Source organism: Salvelinus fontinalis, chromosome 26 (assembly GCF_029448725.1).
Source record: "Salvelinus fontinalis isolate EN_2023a chromosome 26, ASM2944872v1, whole genome shotgun sequence".
Classification (NCBI taxonomy): Eukaryota; Metazoa; Chordata; class Actinopteri; order Salmoniformes; family Salmonidae; genus Salvelinus; species Salvelinus fontinalis.
Genome location: NC_074690.1, coordinates 20,173,591 through 20,191,614, shown reverse-complemented (window position 1 = coordinate 20,191,614; position 18,024 = coordinate 20,173,591). Strand labels below are relative to the sequence as shown.

Below are 18,024 nucleotides of genomic sequence, written 5' to 3'. Positions count from 1 at the left end.
CTGGTTAGGCCACTCAAGGACATTCTGAGACTTGTCCCAAAGCCACTCCTGCATTGTCTTGGCTGTGTGCTTAGGGTTGTTGTCCTGTTGGAAGGTGAACCTTCACCCCAGTCTGAGGTCCTGATCGATCTGGAGCAGGCTTTCATCAACGATCTCTCTGTACTTGGCTCCGTTCATCTTTCCCTCGATCCTGACTAGTCTCCCAGTCTCTGCCGCTGAAAAACATGCTGCCACCACCATGCTTCACCGTAGGGATGGTGCCAGGTTTCATCCAGATGTGATGCTTGGCATTCATACCAAAGAGTTCAATCTTGGTTTTATCAGACCAGAGAATCTTGTTTCTCATGGTCTGAGAGTCTTTAGGTGCCTTTCGGAAAACTCCAACCGGGCTGTCATGTGCCTTTTACTGAAGAGTGGCTTCCGTCTGGCCACTAACATAAAGGCCTGATTAGTGGAGTGCTGCAAAGATGGTTGTCCTTCTGGAAAGTTCTCCCATTTCCACAAAGGAACTCCGGAGCTCTAGGTTTCTTGGTCACGTCCCTGACCAAGTGCAGCTGAGCTCAATTTCAAGTATCATAGCAAAGGGTCTGAATACTTAAGTAAATAAGGTATTTATGTTTTTTATGTTTAATGCATTTGGTAAAATTTCTAAAAACCTGTTTTCACTGTCATTATGGGGTATTGTGTGTAGATTGATGAGGAATATTTTTTTTAATCCATTTTTGAATAAGTCTGTAACGTAACATTTGGAAAAAGGGGTCTGAATACTTTCCGAAGGCACTGTGTATATATAGTGCATTTGGAAATTATTTAGACCCCTTGACTTTTGAGATTTTGTTACGTAGATTATTCCAAAATTGATTAAAAAGTATTCCCCCTTCATCAATCTACACACACACAAAAACACCCCATAATGACGAAGCAGAAACAGTTTAGAAATATGTTTTAACAAACACTGGTTCCGAGAAGGCAGCACACATACAGACAATACCAAACCACTACTACAGCGGCCACTGCTAACAGACTACATAGACAAGCCCAATAGGGAGTGACAATATTATTGGGTACCAAAGGGACGGCAAGTAGCATAGTGGTTAGAGCGCTAGGCCAGTAACCGAAAGGTTGCTGGATCAAATCCCTGAGTTGACAAGGTAAAAATCTGTCGTTCTGCCCACTGGATGTCGATTATGGCAGCCCCCTGAACCTCTCTGATTCAGAGTTGTTGGGTTAAATGCCGAAGACACTTTCCAGTTGAATGCATTCAGTTGTATCCCCCTTTCCCTAATATGTTGAGTCATCAAAGTAATCCTATCTATTCTACAGTATACGTATCCATCTGTAAAGTGAGTGTCTATGAGAGTGACTGTATCTGTGTGGATGTTTGCTGCCAGGGGAGAACAGGGCAGGTAACTCAAGTCCAAAGCCAGGGATGGTGGCGAGTGAATGAGAGAGAGAGAGATGAAGGGAGTGAGAGAGGAAGAATGGCAGGGAACAGCATTGCTGCCTAGCCTCTCTGAAATATTCAGGGCCGAGTCACTGGACAGGGGCACGGTGCTATCAGGTTTCACCCTACATTCACCAGGTTTAGGAGGCTTACAGTGAGCAGGCACTATGGCACTGTGTGTGTGTTATCCACTCAAGTGTGTATATGCCCACTAAGCACTGTCCCAGGTACATTATTTACCTGGCTTATCAGGGTCAATGCAAATAATCAAATGGGCAGCTGACAACACCATGCTAGTGGAGAGCTTGTGTCATACATGCTGCTATTGACCTAGTTTCACTGTGTGTGCATTTCTATATAAGCCAACCTATTGAAAGAGAAGACTTAGCAGTAACCCAAACCCTTAGGGATCTATGAAATAATCTAAAGGGCTTTTTACACTACTGATCAGGACCGAGGAGAGCCATAGTGTACTGAGCTGGCCTGGTTATGTATCCATCCATCCACATTCTTATTGACCTTAACATGATGCTTATTGTGGGCAATGTAAAAGTATACTATCTGAACCAGCCAGCTTGGATCGACACAATCGGCAGGTAACCTAGTGGTTAGAGCGTTGGGCCAGTAACCGAAAGCTGACAAGGTAAAAATCTGTTGTTCTACCCCTGAACAAGGCAGTTAACCCACTGTGCCCCGGTAGGCCGTCATTGTAAATAAGAATTTGTTCTTAACTGACCTGCCTAGTTAAATAAATGTTAAATAAAAATAAAAAATTTAAAAAGTGTGAAAAGATTATTGAGGACTGGAGATGCCTACCCCTGAATTGAGGACTGGAGATGCCTACCCCTGAATCAGGTCATTGGAGTACAGTCTGCTATACACTTAGAATAATCACCAATTAGTTACAGTCGCTCAAACCATGGGACAGAAACATTCACATACTAACAATACACTTCCGAATCAATTGTTCAGGCAAGAATCAAACAAGATATAGAGGAATGTGTTACCTGTTGGTTCTTAGGAAAGCCACATCTACAGTCTGTAGGTGAGACTCAGGTTTCAAAGTTGAAAGATAAGTCCAATGTGTGATGTGATTCTGCAACAGAAACAAGAGAGAGATATTGAGTTATCAAGGAAACTACACAGAAAATAACACAGGAAATATTTAAGCAATAAGGCACGAGGGGTGTGGTATACACTACCGGTCAAAAGTTTAAGAACACATACTCATTCAAGGGTTTTTCTTTCATCAAGGCAAAGGGTGGCTATATGAAGAACCTCAAATATAAAATATTTTGATTTGTTTAACACTTTTTTGGTCACTACATGATTCCATGTGTTATTTCATAGTTGATGTCTTCACTATTATTCTACAATGTAGAAAATAATGAAAATTAAGAAAAACCCTTGATTGAGTAGGTGTTCTAAAACTTTTGACCGGTAGTGTATAGCCAATATACCACGGCTAAGGGCTGTTATTATGCACAACGCAACGCGGAGTACCTGGATACAGCCCATAGCCGTGGAACATTGGCCATATACCACAAACCCCCGAGGTGCCTTATTGCTATTATAAACTGGTTACCAACGTAATTAGAGCAGTAAAAATACATGTTTTGCCATACCGATGGTATACCCTGATATACCCCGGTTGTCAGCCAATCAGCATTCAGGACTCGAACCACCCAGTTTATAATGTAAGTTAAGTGTGTGAAGAAAACAAGGCCAATGTGAACTTCAGAAGGTATTGCTCTTGGTGGAGGTTTCCCCTTAGGCACATATCTAGGATCAGCTTACTTGAATCCTAATCTTAACCTTTAACTTCTTGTCAATATGGGGGCGCTGTTTCCACTTTGGAAAAAATCGTGCCCAAATTAAACTGCCTCGTACTCTATTCTAGATCGTACAATATGCATATTATTATTACTATTGGATAGAAAACACTCTCAAGTTTCTAAAACTGTTTGAATTATATCTGTGAGTAAAACAGAACTCATTTTGCAGCAAACTTCCAGACAGACAGTGAAAAATCTGAAAACGATGCTCTGTTCCAGGGCCTGCCTATTGAATTGCCTTATATTTATGGATATGCATGCACTGCATACGCCTTCCACTAGATGTCAACAGGCAGTGGAAGATGGAATGGGGTGTCTAGCTTGATCTGAGGTCGAACAAGAGCTCTTGGAATGACGTGTCCAGAATTTCCTTTCTCTACCTAGGCGCGGGAAGCACCTCCATATTGTCTTATGATAAGCGTTCGGTATACACGGCTAATATCTCCGGCTCTGTTTTTATTTGATACATATTAGAAAAACATCATAAAGTAGGTTTTTTCAACCGAGTTTCATCAGTTTATTCAACGTTTAATGGGACTTTTGGAGTTTTCCGTTCTCTGCGTCGAGAGAATTTGGGAACGTCATCATCATTGGCTAGCCTTGTAGAGCGAATTCGACAGGAGAGAAGGACATTCTAAATCCAAACAACGATTTATTCTGGACCTAGGACTCCTTGTACAAGATTCTGATGGAAGCTCAGCAAAAGTAAGAACAATTTATGATGTTATTTCGTATTTCTGTGGAAAATGTTGAGTCCTATTATCCACGTTTTGGCGGGCGCTGTCTCGCTATAACGTAAGCGGTTTGTTATGGTAAAGTTATTTTTAAAAATCTAACACGGCGGTTGCATTAAGAACCAGTGTATCTTTCATTTGCTGTCCAACATGTATTTTTTAGTAAAGTTTATGATGAGTTCTTTGGTCAGATTAGGTGAGTGTCCAAACTAGCTCCGGACATTCTGGTGAATCGATGCTACATATTCACAATATATAACCACAGTTTGCAGCTCTAAATATGCAAATTTTCGAACAAAACATAAGTATTGTATAACCTGATGTTATAAGACTGTCATCTGATGAAGTTGGTCAAGGTTAGTGATTAATTTTATATATTTTGCTGGTTTTTGCAATCGCTACCTTTTGCTGCTAATAAATGCATTTGTGTGTTTGGCTATTGTGGTAAGCTAATATAATGCTATATTGTGTTTTCGCTGTAAAACACTTTTTTTTTATTTTTTTTTATCGTAAATATTGGCTGGATTCACAAGATGTTTATCTTTCATTTGCTGTACACCATGTATTTTTCATAAATGTTTTATGATGAGTATTTAGGTATTTCACGTTGCTCTCTGTAATTATTCTGGCTGCTTTGGTGATATTTTTGATGGTAGCTGCAATGTAAATCTATGATTTATACCAAATATGCACATTTTCGAACAAAACATACATTTATTGTATAACATGTTATAAGACTGTCATCTGATGAAGTTGTTTCTTGGTTAGTGACTAATTATATCTCTATTTGGTCGGTTTTGTGATAGATGCGGTAGAAAAATTGTGAAAATATGCGGTTGAGTCTTTTGCTATTGTGGTTAGCTAATAGAAATACATAGTGTTTTCGCTGTAAAACATTTTAAAAATCGGAAATGATGGCTGGATTCACAAGATGTTTATCGTTCATTTGCTGTATTGGACTTGTGATTTCATGAAAATTATATTATATGATATCCCTGTCGCGTTAGGCTAGGCTATGCTAGTCAGCTTTTTTGATGAGGATCCCAGATCCGGGAGAGAGAAGCGGTAGAGGTTTTAAGGCAAACTCACAGCTGACCTAGGTACAGTGTCTAGGGGAAACTTTATCTAAAAGGGCAAGGCTTACTCAAGTCATTTTGTCACCTGACCTAGAATTCCTTACAATCAAATGCCGACCGCATTATGTACCAAGAGAATTCTCTTCGATTATAATCACAGCCGTGTATATCCCCCCCTGAGCAGACACCTCGACGGCCCTGAAAGAACTTCATTGGACTCTATGTAAACTGGAAACCACATATCCTGAGGTTGCATTTATTGTAGCTGGGGACTTTAACAAAACTAAATTTGAAAACAAGGCTCCCTAAATTTTATCAGAATATCAAATGCGTGACCCGGGCTGGCAGCATTCTGGATCATTTCTACTCTAACTTCCTCCAACGCATACAAAGCCCTCCCTCGCCCTCCTTTCGGCAAATCTGACCACGACTCCATTTTGTTGCTCCCAGCCTATAGACAGAAACTAAAACAGGAAACGCCCGTGCTCAGGTCTGTTCAACGCTGGTCTGACCAATCTGATTCCACGCGTCAAGATTGCGTCGATCATGTTGTACCCACAGTGACTATTAAAACCTTCCCAAACCAGAAAGCGTGGATTGATGGCAGCATTCTCGAAAAACTGAAAGCGCGAACCACTGCTCTTAAATCATGGCAAGGCAACCGGAAACATGACTGAATACAAACAGTGTAGCAATTCCCTCCGCAAGGCAATCAAACAAGCTAAGCGTCAGTATAGATACAAAGTAAAGTCGCAATTCAACAGCTCAGACACGAGACGTATGTGGCAGGGTCTACAGTCAATCATGGATTAAAAAAGGAAACCAGCCCCGTCGTGGACACCGACGTCTTGCTTTGAGAACAATACAGTGCCACTTACACGATCCACTACCAAAACCTGCGGGCTCTCCTTCACCGCAACCAACGTGAGTAAAACATTTAAACGTGTTAACCCTCGCAAGGCTGCCGGCCCAGACGGCATCCCTAGCCACGTCCTCAGAGCATGAGCAGACCAGCTGGCTGGTGTGTTTACGGACATATTCAATCAATCCCTATCCCAGTCTGCTGTTCCCACATGCTTCAAGAGGGCCACCATTGTTTCTGTTCCCAAGAAAGCTAAGGTAACTGAGCTAAACGACTATTGCCCCATAGCACTCACTTCTGTCATCATGAAGTGCTTTGAGAGACTAGTCAAGGATCATATCACCTCCACCCTACCTGACACCCTAGACCCACTCCAATTTGCTTACTGCCTCAAAATGTCCACAGACGACGCAATCGCCATCACACTGCCCTAACCCATCTGGACAGGAGGAATACCTATGTAAGAATGCTGTTCATCGATTACAGCTCAGCATTTAACACATTTAACGGGGTCTCGACCCCGCCCTGTGCAACTGGGTCCTGAACTTTGATGGGCCGCCCCCAGGTGGTGAGGGTAGGAAACACCTTTTCCCCGCTGATCCTCAACACTGGGGCCCCACAAGGGTGCGTTCTCAGCCCTCTCCTGTACTCCCTGTTCACCCATAACTGCGTGGCCATGCACGCCGCCAACTCAATCATCAAGTTTGCAGACAACACTACAGTGGTAGGCTTGATTAATAACAACGATGAGGAGACGGCCTTAAGAGAGGAGGTGAGGGCCCTCGGAGTGGGGTGAAAATAACCTCACACTCAACATCAACAAAACAAAGAAGATGATTGTGGACTTCAGGAAACAGCAGAGGGAGCACCCCCCTATCCACATCGACGGGACAGTAGTGGAGAAGGTGGAAAGTTGCTCGGCGTACACACGGACAAACTGAAATGGTCCACCCACACAGACAGGGAAGTGAAGAAGGCCCAACAGAGCCTTGAGTGGCTGCTGCCAACATATTGACTCAAATCTCTAGCCACTTTAATAATAAAAAACTGGATGTAATAAATGTATCAGTAGTTACTTTAAATGATGCCACTTTAAATTATGTTTACATACACTACACATCTCATATGTATATACTGTACTCTATACCATCTACTGCATCTTGCCTATGCCGCACGGCCATCGCTAATCCATATATTTATATGTACATATTCTTATTCATTCCTTTACACTTGTGTGTATAAGGTAGTTGTAGTGAAATTGTTAGATTACTTGTTAGATATTACTGCACTGTCAGAACTGGAAGCACAAGCATTTCGCTACACTCACATTAATATCCGCATGTGACAAATAACATTTGATTTGATGTCCAAGACAGAATCAGGTCCCATTCAATAGGAGCAATTTTTCAGATTATGTATCCATTGATTCGACTGTTTTGTGCCCAACATATTGGGAGAAAGGTGTGGTTTTGGGTTATGGTTTGGGATGTGGAATACATAAAACAATGTCATCCAGATATGAATGTGGGCGCCAATCCCAGTGCCTGACAGATGGTTCAGTCCCAGTGGCTGACAGAGGTCGTTGGCTGAAGTGCATGTGAATGGGGCACAGAGCAAGTGGACAGTGAAGAATCACGAGGAGAGAAATTCATGGGCACTAAAATATTAATGACTTTAGCTTGCTCAAAATTTGTGAGGCAGTGGCATGTCTACATTAGGGAGAATAAACACTGGCCTGAGACAGGACGCTGTTCAATTAGATTCTCAATAGATAACTTCACAGGTAGAAGACGTGTGTGTATGTGTGTGTGATGTTTGGCAAATATGGAACGGTAGGTTAATCTCATTCGCATACATAAACACACACAGATGTTTTTTTCAGATAAACACAGATCTGTCTGTCACGGAGCCTTTTGAGATGGGGGCTCTTTGCACATTACACAAACTGCCACACACACACACACACACGAGAAAGAAAACGCTGACAAAACTCAGCACTTGGCTGGGCAGGCCAGGCCTAGGTAAAGGCCTGGAGGACAGACAGGAGCTTTGTACCAGCAGGGCTGCTCTCTACCACAGGCTGGCTGGCTTACTTATGGTTTTTCCATTTCCTCATGACTGAGTTGGGCTGGGGAGCTAAATAAACCACATTAACCTGGGAATGGGGGAAAGGAGTTCTCTCACAAACACAGATCGATAACTTGCTAGAAATCGCTAACTTGCTAGAAACAAAACATTCATATGATGACTATCTCTGAAACTCACTTAGATAATACTTTTGATGTTACAAAGGTAGCAATACATGGTTACACCATCTACAGATGAGATAGGAATGTCAATGGCGGTGGTGTTGCTGTTTATATTCAGTCATATTCCTGTGAAGCTTAGAGAGGATCTCATGTCAAAGCTGTTGAAGTGATATGGCTACAGGATCACCTACCTCACCTAAAGCCCATTCATGTGGGAAGTTTCTATAGGACCACCAAGTTCTAACAGGTCGGTATCTGGATAACGTCTGTGAAATGCTAGATAATGTATGTGATATCAACAGAGAGGTATATTTTCTGGGCAACCGAAATATTGACTGGCTTTCATCAAGCTGTCCACTCAAGAAAAAGCTTCAAAGTGTAACCAGTGCCTGAAACCTGGTTCAGGTTATCAGTGAACCATATCAGGGTATTAACAAACAGCACAGGCATGAAATCAACTTTTTTTTTTACCTTTATTTAACCAGGTAGGCAAGTTGAGAACAAGTTCTCATTTACAACTGCGACCTGGCCAAGATAAAGCAAAGCAGTTCGACACAAAACAACAGAGTTACACATGGAGTAAAACAAACATACAGTCAATAATACAGTAGAAAAATAAGTCTATATACAATGTGAGCAAATGAGGTGAGATAAGGGAGGTAAAGGCAATAAAGTAAATACAATTTAGCAATTAAAACACTGGAATGGTAGATTTGACAGTAGATGAGTGTGCAAAGTAAAAATACTGGGGTGCAAATTAGCTAAATAAATAAATAAATACATTAGGGGAAGAGATAGTTAATTGGGCTATTTACAGATCGGCTATGTACAGGTGCAGTGATCTGTGAGCTGCTCTGACAGCTGGTACTTAAAGCTAGTGAGGGAGATAAGTGTTTCCAGTTTCAGAGATTTTTGTAGTTCGTTCCAGTCATTGGCAGCAGAGAACTGGAAGGAGAGGCGGCCAAAGGAGGAATTGGCTTTGGGGGTGACAAGTGAGATATACCTGCTGGAACGCGTGCTACGGGTGTGTGCAGCTATGGTGATCAGCGAGCAGAGATAAGGCTGGACTTTACCTAGCAGGGTCTTGTAAATGACCTGGAGCCAGTGGGTTTGGCAACGAGTATGTTGAACATAATAAACGGCTCTCTATCCACCGGATGTGTACCAAACTCACTAAAAGTGGCAGTAATAAAGCCTCTCTTGAAAAAGCCAAACCTTGACTCAGAAAATATTTGAAAAAACTATCAGCCTATATCGAATCTTCCATTCCTCTCAATTTAAAAAAAAGCTGTTGCGCAGCATCTCACTGCCTTCCTGAAGACAAACAATGTATACAAAATGCTTCAGTCTGGTTTTAGACCCCATCATAGCACTGAGACTGCACTTGTGAAGGTGGTAAATGACCTTTTAATGGCGTCAGACCGAGGCACTGCATCTGTCCTCGTGCTGCTTTTGATACCATCGATCACCACATTCTTTTGGAGAGATTGGAAACCCAAATTGGTCTACACGGACAAGTTCTGCCTGGTTTAGATCTGATCTGTCGGAAAGATATCAGTTTGTCTCTGTGAATGGTTTGTCCTCTGACAAATCAACTGTACATTTCGGTGATCCTTAAGGTTCGGTTTTAGGACCACTATTGTTTTCACTATATATTTTACCTCTTGGGGATGTCATTCGAAAACATAATGTTAACTTTCACTGCTATGCGGATGACACACAGCTGTACATTTCAATGAAACATGGTGAAGCCCCAAAATTGCCCTCGCTAGAAGCCTGTGTTTCAGACATAATGAAGTGGATGGCTGCAAACTTTCTACTTTTAAACTCGGACGAAACAGAGATGCTTGTTCTAGGTCCCAAGAAACAAAGAGATCTTCTGTTGAATCTGACAATTAAATCTTGATGGTTGTACAGTCATTTCAAGTAAAACTGAAGGACCTCGGCGTTACTCTGGACCCCGATCTCTCTTTTGACGAACATATCAAGACTGTTTCAAGGACAGCTTTTTTCAATCTACGTAATATCGCAAAAATCTGAAACTTTGTCCAAAAATGATGCAGAAAAATGCATCTATGCTTTTGTTACTTCTAGGTTAGACTACTGCAATGCTCTACTTTCCGGCTACCCGGATAAAGCACTAAATAAAATTCAGTTATGATTCTAGCAGTCGTATTTAGCACTGACTAGAACCGAAAAATTTGATCATATTACTCCAGTGCTAGCCTCCCTACACTGGCTTCCTGTTAAGGCAAGGGCTGATTTCAAGGTTTTACTGCTAACCTACAAAAGCTTTACATGGGCTTGCTCCTACCTATCTTTCCGATTTGGTCCTGCCGTACATACCTACACGTACGCTACGGTCACAAGACGCAGGCCTCCAAATTGTCCCTAGAATTTCTAAGCAAACAGCTGGAGGCAGGGCTTTCTCCTATAGAGCTCAATTTTTATGGAATAGTCTACCTACCCATGTGAGAGACGCAGACTCGGTCTCAACCTTTAAGTCTTTATTCAAGACTCATCTCTTCAGTAGGTCATATGATTGAGTGTAGTCTGGCCCAGGAGTGTGAAGGTGAACGGAAAGGCTCTGGAGCAACGAACCGCTCTTGCTGTCTCTGCCTGGCCGGTTCCCCTTTCTCCACTGGGATTCTCTGCCTCTAACCTTATTACAGGGACTGAGTCACTGGCTTACTGGTGCTCTTCCATGGCGTCCCTAGGAGGGGTGCGTCACTTGAGTGGGTTGAGTCACTGACGTGATCTTCCTGTCTGGGTTGGCGCCCCCCCCTTGGGTTGTGCTGTGGCGGAGATCTTTGTGGGCTATACTCGGCCTTGTCTCAGGATGGTAAGTGGGTGGTTGAAGATATCCCTCTAGTGGTGTGGGGGCTGTGCTTTGGCAAAGTGGGAGGGGTTATATCCTGCCTGTTTGGCCCTGTCCGGGGGTATCATCGGATGGGGCCACAGTGTCTCCTGACCCCTCCTGTCTCAGCCTCCAGTATTTATGCTGCAGTAGTTTATGTGTCGGGGGGCTAGGGTCAGTCTGTTTTATCTGGAGTACTTCTCCTGTCTTATCCGGTGTCCTGTGTGAATGTAAGTATGCTCTCTCTAATTCTCTCTCTCTGAGGACCTGAGCCCTAGGACCATGCCTCAGGACTACCTGGCATGATAACTCCTTGCTGTCCACAGTCCACCTGGCCGTGCTGCTGCTCCAGTTTCAACTGTTCTGCCTGCGGCTATGGAACCCTGACCTGTTCACTGGACGCGCTACCTGTCCCAGGCCTGCTGTTTTCAACTCTCTAGAGACAGCAGGAGCGGTAGAGATACTCTCAATGATTGTCTATGAAAAGCCAACTGACATTTACTCCTGAGGAGCTGACCTGTTGCACCCTCGACAACTACTGTGATTATTATTATTATTATTATTATTATTTGACCATGCTGGTCATTTATGAACATTTGAACATCTTGGCCATGTTCTGTTATAATCTCCACCCGGCACAGCTAGAAGAGGACTTGCCACCCCTCATAGCCTGTTTCCTCTCTAGGTTTCTTACTAGGTTTTGGCCTTTCTAGGGAGTTTATCCTAGCCACCGTGCTTCTACACCTGCATTGCTTGCTGTTTGGGGTTTTAGGCTGGGTTTCTGTACAGCACTTTGAGATATCAGCTGATGTAAGAAGGGCTATGTAAATACATTTTATTTGAGTATGAAGCGAGGGCCAGCCAATGACAAATTACAGATCGCAGTGGTGGGTAGTATATGGGGCTTTGGTGACAAAACGGATGGCACTGTGATAGACTGCATCCAATTTATTGAGTAGGGTGTTGGAGGCTATTTTGTAAATGACATAGCCAAAGTCGAGGATCGGTAAGATGGTCAGTTTTACGAGGGTATGTTTGGCAGCATGAGTGAAGGATGCTTTGTTGCGAAATAGGAAGCCAATTCTAGATTTAACAGAGAGTTTACAGTCTAACCTGACACCTAGGTATTTGTAGTTGTCCACATATTCTAAGTCAGAACCGTCCAGAGTAGTGATGCTGTACGGGCGGGCAGGTGCAGGCAGCGATCGTTTGAAGAGCATGGATTTAGTTTTACTTGCATTTAAGAGCAGTTGGAGGGCACGGAAGGAGAGTTGTATGGCATTGAAGCTCGTCTGGAGGGTTGTGAACACAGTGTCCAAAGAAGGGCCATAAGTATACAGAATGGTGTCATCTGCGTAGAGGTGGATCAGAGACTCACCAGCAGCAAGAGCCGCATCATTGATATATACAAAGAAGAGAGTCGGCCCAAGAATTGAACCCTGTGGCACCCCCATAGAGACTGCCAGAGGCCCGGACAACAGGCCCTCAGATTTGACACACTGAACTCTGTCGGAGAAGTAGTTGGTGAACCAAGCGAGGCAATCATTTGAGAAACCAAGGCTGTTTAGTCTGCCGATGAGGATGTGGTGATTGACAGAGTCGAAAGCCTTGGCCAGGTCAATGAATACGGCTGCACAGTATTGTTTCTTATCGATGGCGGTTAAGATATCATTTAGGACCATGAGCGTAGCTGAGGTGTACCCATGACCAGCTCTGAAACCAGATTGCATAGTGGAGAAGGTACGGTGGGATTCAAAATGGTCGGTGATCTGTTTGTTAACTTGGCATTCGAAGACCTTAGAAAGGCAGGGTAGGACAGATATAGGTCTGTAGCAGTTTGTGTCAAGAGTGTCCCCCCCTTTGAAGAGCAGGATGACTGTAGCTGCTTTCCAATCTATGGGAATCTCAGAAGACACAAAAGAGAGGTTGAACAGGCTAGTAATAGGGGTTGCAACAATTTCGCGAGATAATTTTAGAAAGGGTCCAGATTGTCTAGCCCGGCTGATTTGTGGGGGTCCAGATTTTGCAGCTCTTTCAGAACATCAGCTGACTGGATTTGGCAGAAGGAGAAATGGAGAAGGCTTGGGCGAGTTGCTGTGGGGGTGCAGTGCTGTTTGCCCGGAGCAGGGGTGGCCAGGTGGAACGCATGGCCTGCCGTAGAAAAATGCTTATTGAAATTCTCAATTATAATGGATTTATCGGTGGTGACAGAGTTTCCTATCCTCAGTGCAGAGGCCAGCTGGGAGGAGGTGCTCTTATTCTCCATGGACTTTACAATGTCCCAGAACTTTTTTGAGCTTGTGTTGCAGGAAGCAAATTTCTACTTGAAAAAGCTAGCCTTGGCTTTTCTAACTGCCTGTGTATATTTGTTTCTAACTTCCATGAAAAGTTGCATTTCACGGGGGCTGTTCGATGCTAATGCAGAACGCCACAGGATGTTTTTGTGTTGGTTAAGGGCAGTCAGGTCTGGAGAGAACCAAGGGCTATATCCGTTCCTGGTTCTAAATTTCTTGAATGGGGCATGCTTATTTAAGATGGTGAGGAAGACATTTAAAAAAAATAACCAGGCATCCTCTACTGACGGGATGAGGTCAATATATTCATCACATCTATACTAATGCTGCAAATCTGCTCTAAAGCAGTATCCACATCCATCAGACTTAGTGATCATAATATAGTAGCCATTTCTAGGAAAACCAACGTTCCAAAGACTGGGCCAAATATAGTGTATAAGAGGTCATACAAGAGGTGTTGTCGTGATTCCTATTTGCTGGTATGTAATGAGGAGCAACCAAAGGCTGTACTTGACGCATTTATGAAATTGCTTATTCCAGTTTCTAATAAGCACGCACTCATTAAGACAATACCTGTACAAACTATTAAATCCCTGTGGATTGATGTAGAATTGAAAAATTGTATGGTTGAGAGGGATGAGGCAAAAGGAATGGCAAATAAGTCTGGCAGCACAGCCGATTGTTAATAGACAATATATGTCGACCAATGACAAGTCACCTGTGTGTGAGAACATGGGTGAAAAATTACTGAGAATGATAGCGGACTATTGCCACCCCTAATTTCCATCTCTTCAATATAAGCCTACAAGAAAGTGTGTGCTCGCAGGCCTGGAGGGAAGCAAAATTCATTCCACTACCCAAGTATAGCAAAGCACCCTTCATTGACTCAAACAGCCGACTTATCAGACCATTACCAACCCTTGGTAAACCTTTGTTTGACCAGATACAATACTATTTCACAGTAAACAAATTTAGAACAGACTTTCAGCACGCTTATTGGGAAGGACATTCAACAGGTTACACAAATGAGTGAAATTGATAAGGAGATTGGTTTGTTAGACCTCAGTGCAGCTTTTGACACTATCAATCACAATCAGCTGCTGGGAAAAAAGCTTTACATCCCCTGCTATATCGAGGATCAAGAGTTACCTGGGGTGGCAGGTAGCCTAGTGGTTAGAGCGTTGGGCCAGTAACTGAAAGGTTGCTAGATTGAATCCCCGAGCTGACAAGGTAAAAAATCTGTCATTATGCCCCCTTATTAACTGACTTTCCTAGTTAAATAAAAAAAAAAAAAATACCTGTCTAATAGAATACAGAGGGTGTTCTTTAATGGAAGCCTATTCAACAAAATCGAGGTAGAGTCAGGCATTCCCCAGGGGAGCTGTCTAGGCCTCTTACTTTAAAAAAACTTGACTAATGACCTGCCACTGAGTTGTGGCAGTGATCTGCCACACAGTGTGTCTATGTATGCTATTGACTCAAGACTATACACATCAGCTACCACAGCAGGTGAAATCACTGCAACACAAAGCTGCAGTCAGTTTTAGAATGGGTGGCAAGAAATAAGCTAAATGTTTAAAAAAGAATAAAAGCATTATATTTGGTACAAATCATTCACTAAACCCCTAACCTCAACTAAATCTTGAAATTAATAATGTGAAAATTGAGCAAGTTGAGGAGACTAAACCTCATGCAAGCAGATACCCACACACTTCCAGTCATTGTGCTAATGCTAGTTAGAGGTAGTTTCGTGAGCCAATACTAACTTCCATCATACTGGACACAGATAGAAAAATGGTATCCACAAGTTCATCTGACTCTGGGAGAGTAGAAAAATGTCCTCATTGCCAAAAATTCTTGAAGTATCCCTTTAAATGTACATGGAGCTAACATCAATAACAGGAGATTGACTGCATCACTACTTGTCTTTGTGCAAGGTGTTGAAAGCACCGAGCTGTCTGTTCAAACGATTAGCACACAGCTCAGACACCTATGCCCCACAAGACATCCCACCAGAGGTCTCTTCACAGTGCCAAAGTCCAGAACCCGACTATGGGAAACAATACTACATAGGAAACAGGACTAAATGGAACACCATTCCACATCAAGTAACTTATGCAAGCAGTAAAATCTGATTGAAAAAAAGCAGTTAAAACTACACCTTATGGAACAGCCCTGACTGTGAGGAGACACAAACACAGACACATGCTAACGCGCACTCTACACACATACAGTACCAGTTAAAAGTTTGGACATACCTACTCATTCAAGGGTTTTAATTTTTACTATTTTCTACATTGTAGAATAATAGTTAAGTTATCAAAACTATAAAATAACACATATGGAATCACGTAGTAACCAAAAAAAGTGTTAAATCGGCCTCCCGGGTGGCGCAGCGGTCACCAGAGTCTCTGGGTTCGCGCCCAGGCTCTGTCGCAGCCAGCCGCGACCGGGAGGTCCGTGGGGCGACGCACAATTGGCATAGCGTCGTCCGGGTTAAGGACGGTTTGGCCGGTAGGGATATCCTTGTCTCATCGCGCTCCAGCGACTCCTGTGGCGGGCCGGGCGCAGTGCACGCTAACCAAGGGGGCCAGGTACACGGTGTTTCCTCCGACACATTGGTGCGGCTGGCTTCCGGGTTGGAGGCGCGCTGTGTTAAAGAAGCAGTGCGGCTTGGTTGGGTTGTGCTTCGGAGGACGCATGGCTTTCGACCTTCGTCTCTCCCGAGCCCGTACGGGAGTTGTAGCGATGAGACAAGATAGTAATTACTAGCGATTGGATACCACGAAAATTGGGGAGAAAATGGGATAAAAATTTATACAAATAAAAAATAAGTGTTAAATCAAAATATATTTTAATATTTGATATTCTTCAAAGTAGCCACCATTTGCCTTGACAGCTTTTCACACTCTTGGCATTCTCTCAAATCCAAACTTTTGACTGGTACTGACATTGTAATATTATTATATTGCTGTATTATGGATTGTGTGTAGTACATAATGTGTTGTGCAATGTTTTGTATGTAATGACCTTAAATCTTGTTTGCACCCCAGGAAGAGCAGCTGCTGCTTTGGGGATCCGTAACAAATTAACATGCGTACAGAAACACGACCGCACAATCTCTACAAAACAGATGTTATCAAAGATCTCAGATGACTATTGTCTATAATGTCTAAGTAGCCATTAGAAATCCAATCAATAACCGTAATAGATCACTATTTTTGTGACATTGCATACAAGGCTCCTCATTCCAATTAGTGGCATACATGAATCCATACATCCATCTTAAAGCTACAGTATGAAACTCTGCTGAATATCCTGACGGGAGAAACAAAGGCTTTTAATTTTTGTTATCCATCCCAACTAACGACCCCCTAACCCTATATGAGGAGGATGCTCTTCTAACGTTTCCATGACAACCATGGAGGAAGGGATGGCACACGCGCGTACTGTCGGGGATTGATGCGCGCTGAAGACGACTTCTCTCATGAAGGCAAGAAAGAGCGAGGGGGAGGAATGAGGGGATGAAGAGAGGGAAAGCAGAGGGAGGGGGGGGGAAGTAGGCCAAATATAGGAACAGTATAATGAACTGGGTTCTTATCATCTCTCCATCACATCCATGTCCTCCTCCACACTATCTTCTCTCCCACCTTTCACTTAATCCACATGCCCAACCAATTGACGGCAGCAACCATCATCCCACTCACTGCTACATTTCCCAGAGCAGAAAGAGGTATAGGCACGTTGTCATTTTTTAAAATGTTTACATTTTAGTCATTTAACAGACGGTCTTATCCAGAGTCTAACACTTAGTGTGACACAACCACATATCACAGTCACAGTCAGCGCCACATATCAGTCGTAGTCAGCGCCACATATCACAGTCAGCGCCACATATCACAGTCAGCGCAACATATCAGTCGTAGTCAGCGCCACATATCAGTCGTAGTCAGCGCCACATATCACAGTCAGCGCCACATATCACAGTCGTAGTCAGCGCCACATATCACAGTCGTAGTCAGCGTCACATATCACAGTCAGCGTCACATATCACAGTCGTAGTCAGCGCCACATATCACAGTCGTAGTCAGCGTCACATATCACAGTCGTAGTCAGCGCCACATATCACAGTCGTAGTCAGCGCCACCTATCACAGTCGTAGTCAGCGCCACCTATCACAGTCGTAGTCAGCGCCACATATCACAGTCGTAGTCTGCGTCACATATCACAGTCGTAGTCAGCGTCACATATCACAGTCAGCGTCACATATCACAGTCAGCGTCACATATCACAGTCGTAGTCAGCGCCACATATCACAGTCGTAGTCAGCGCCACATATCACAGTCGTAGTCAGCGTCACATATCACAGTCGTAGTCAGCGCCACCTATCACAGTCAGCGTCACATATCACAGTCGTAGTCAGCGCCACATATCACAGTCGTAGTCAGCGCCACATATCACAGTCGTAGTCAGCGCCACCTATCACAGTCGTAGTCAGCGCCACCTATCACAGTCAACGTCACATATCACAGTCGTAGTCAGCGCCACATATCAACAGTCGTAGTCAGCGCCACATATCAACAGTCGTAGTCGGCGCCACATACCACAGTCGTAGTCGGCGCCACATATCACAGTCGTAGTCAGCGCCACATATCACAGTCGTAGTCAGCATC

The 18,024-nt window shown here is 43.4% G+C and overlaps 1 protein-coding gene across 1 annotated transcript in view; it reads right to left on the bottom strand.

Annotated features, from left to right (window-relative positions):
* Nucleotides 1-18,024, bottom strand: part of LOC129823873 (SPRY domain-containing SOCS box protein 4-like) — a 147,074-nt gene that overhangs the window by 95,611 nt on the left and 33,439 nt on the right. Inside the window, exon 2 of the mRNA XM_055882929.1 lies at nt 2,452-2,540. The gene's annotated coding sequence lies outside the window, so the exon portion shown is untranslated. The remainder of the gene's footprint in view (nt 1-2,451; nt 2,541-18,024) is intronic.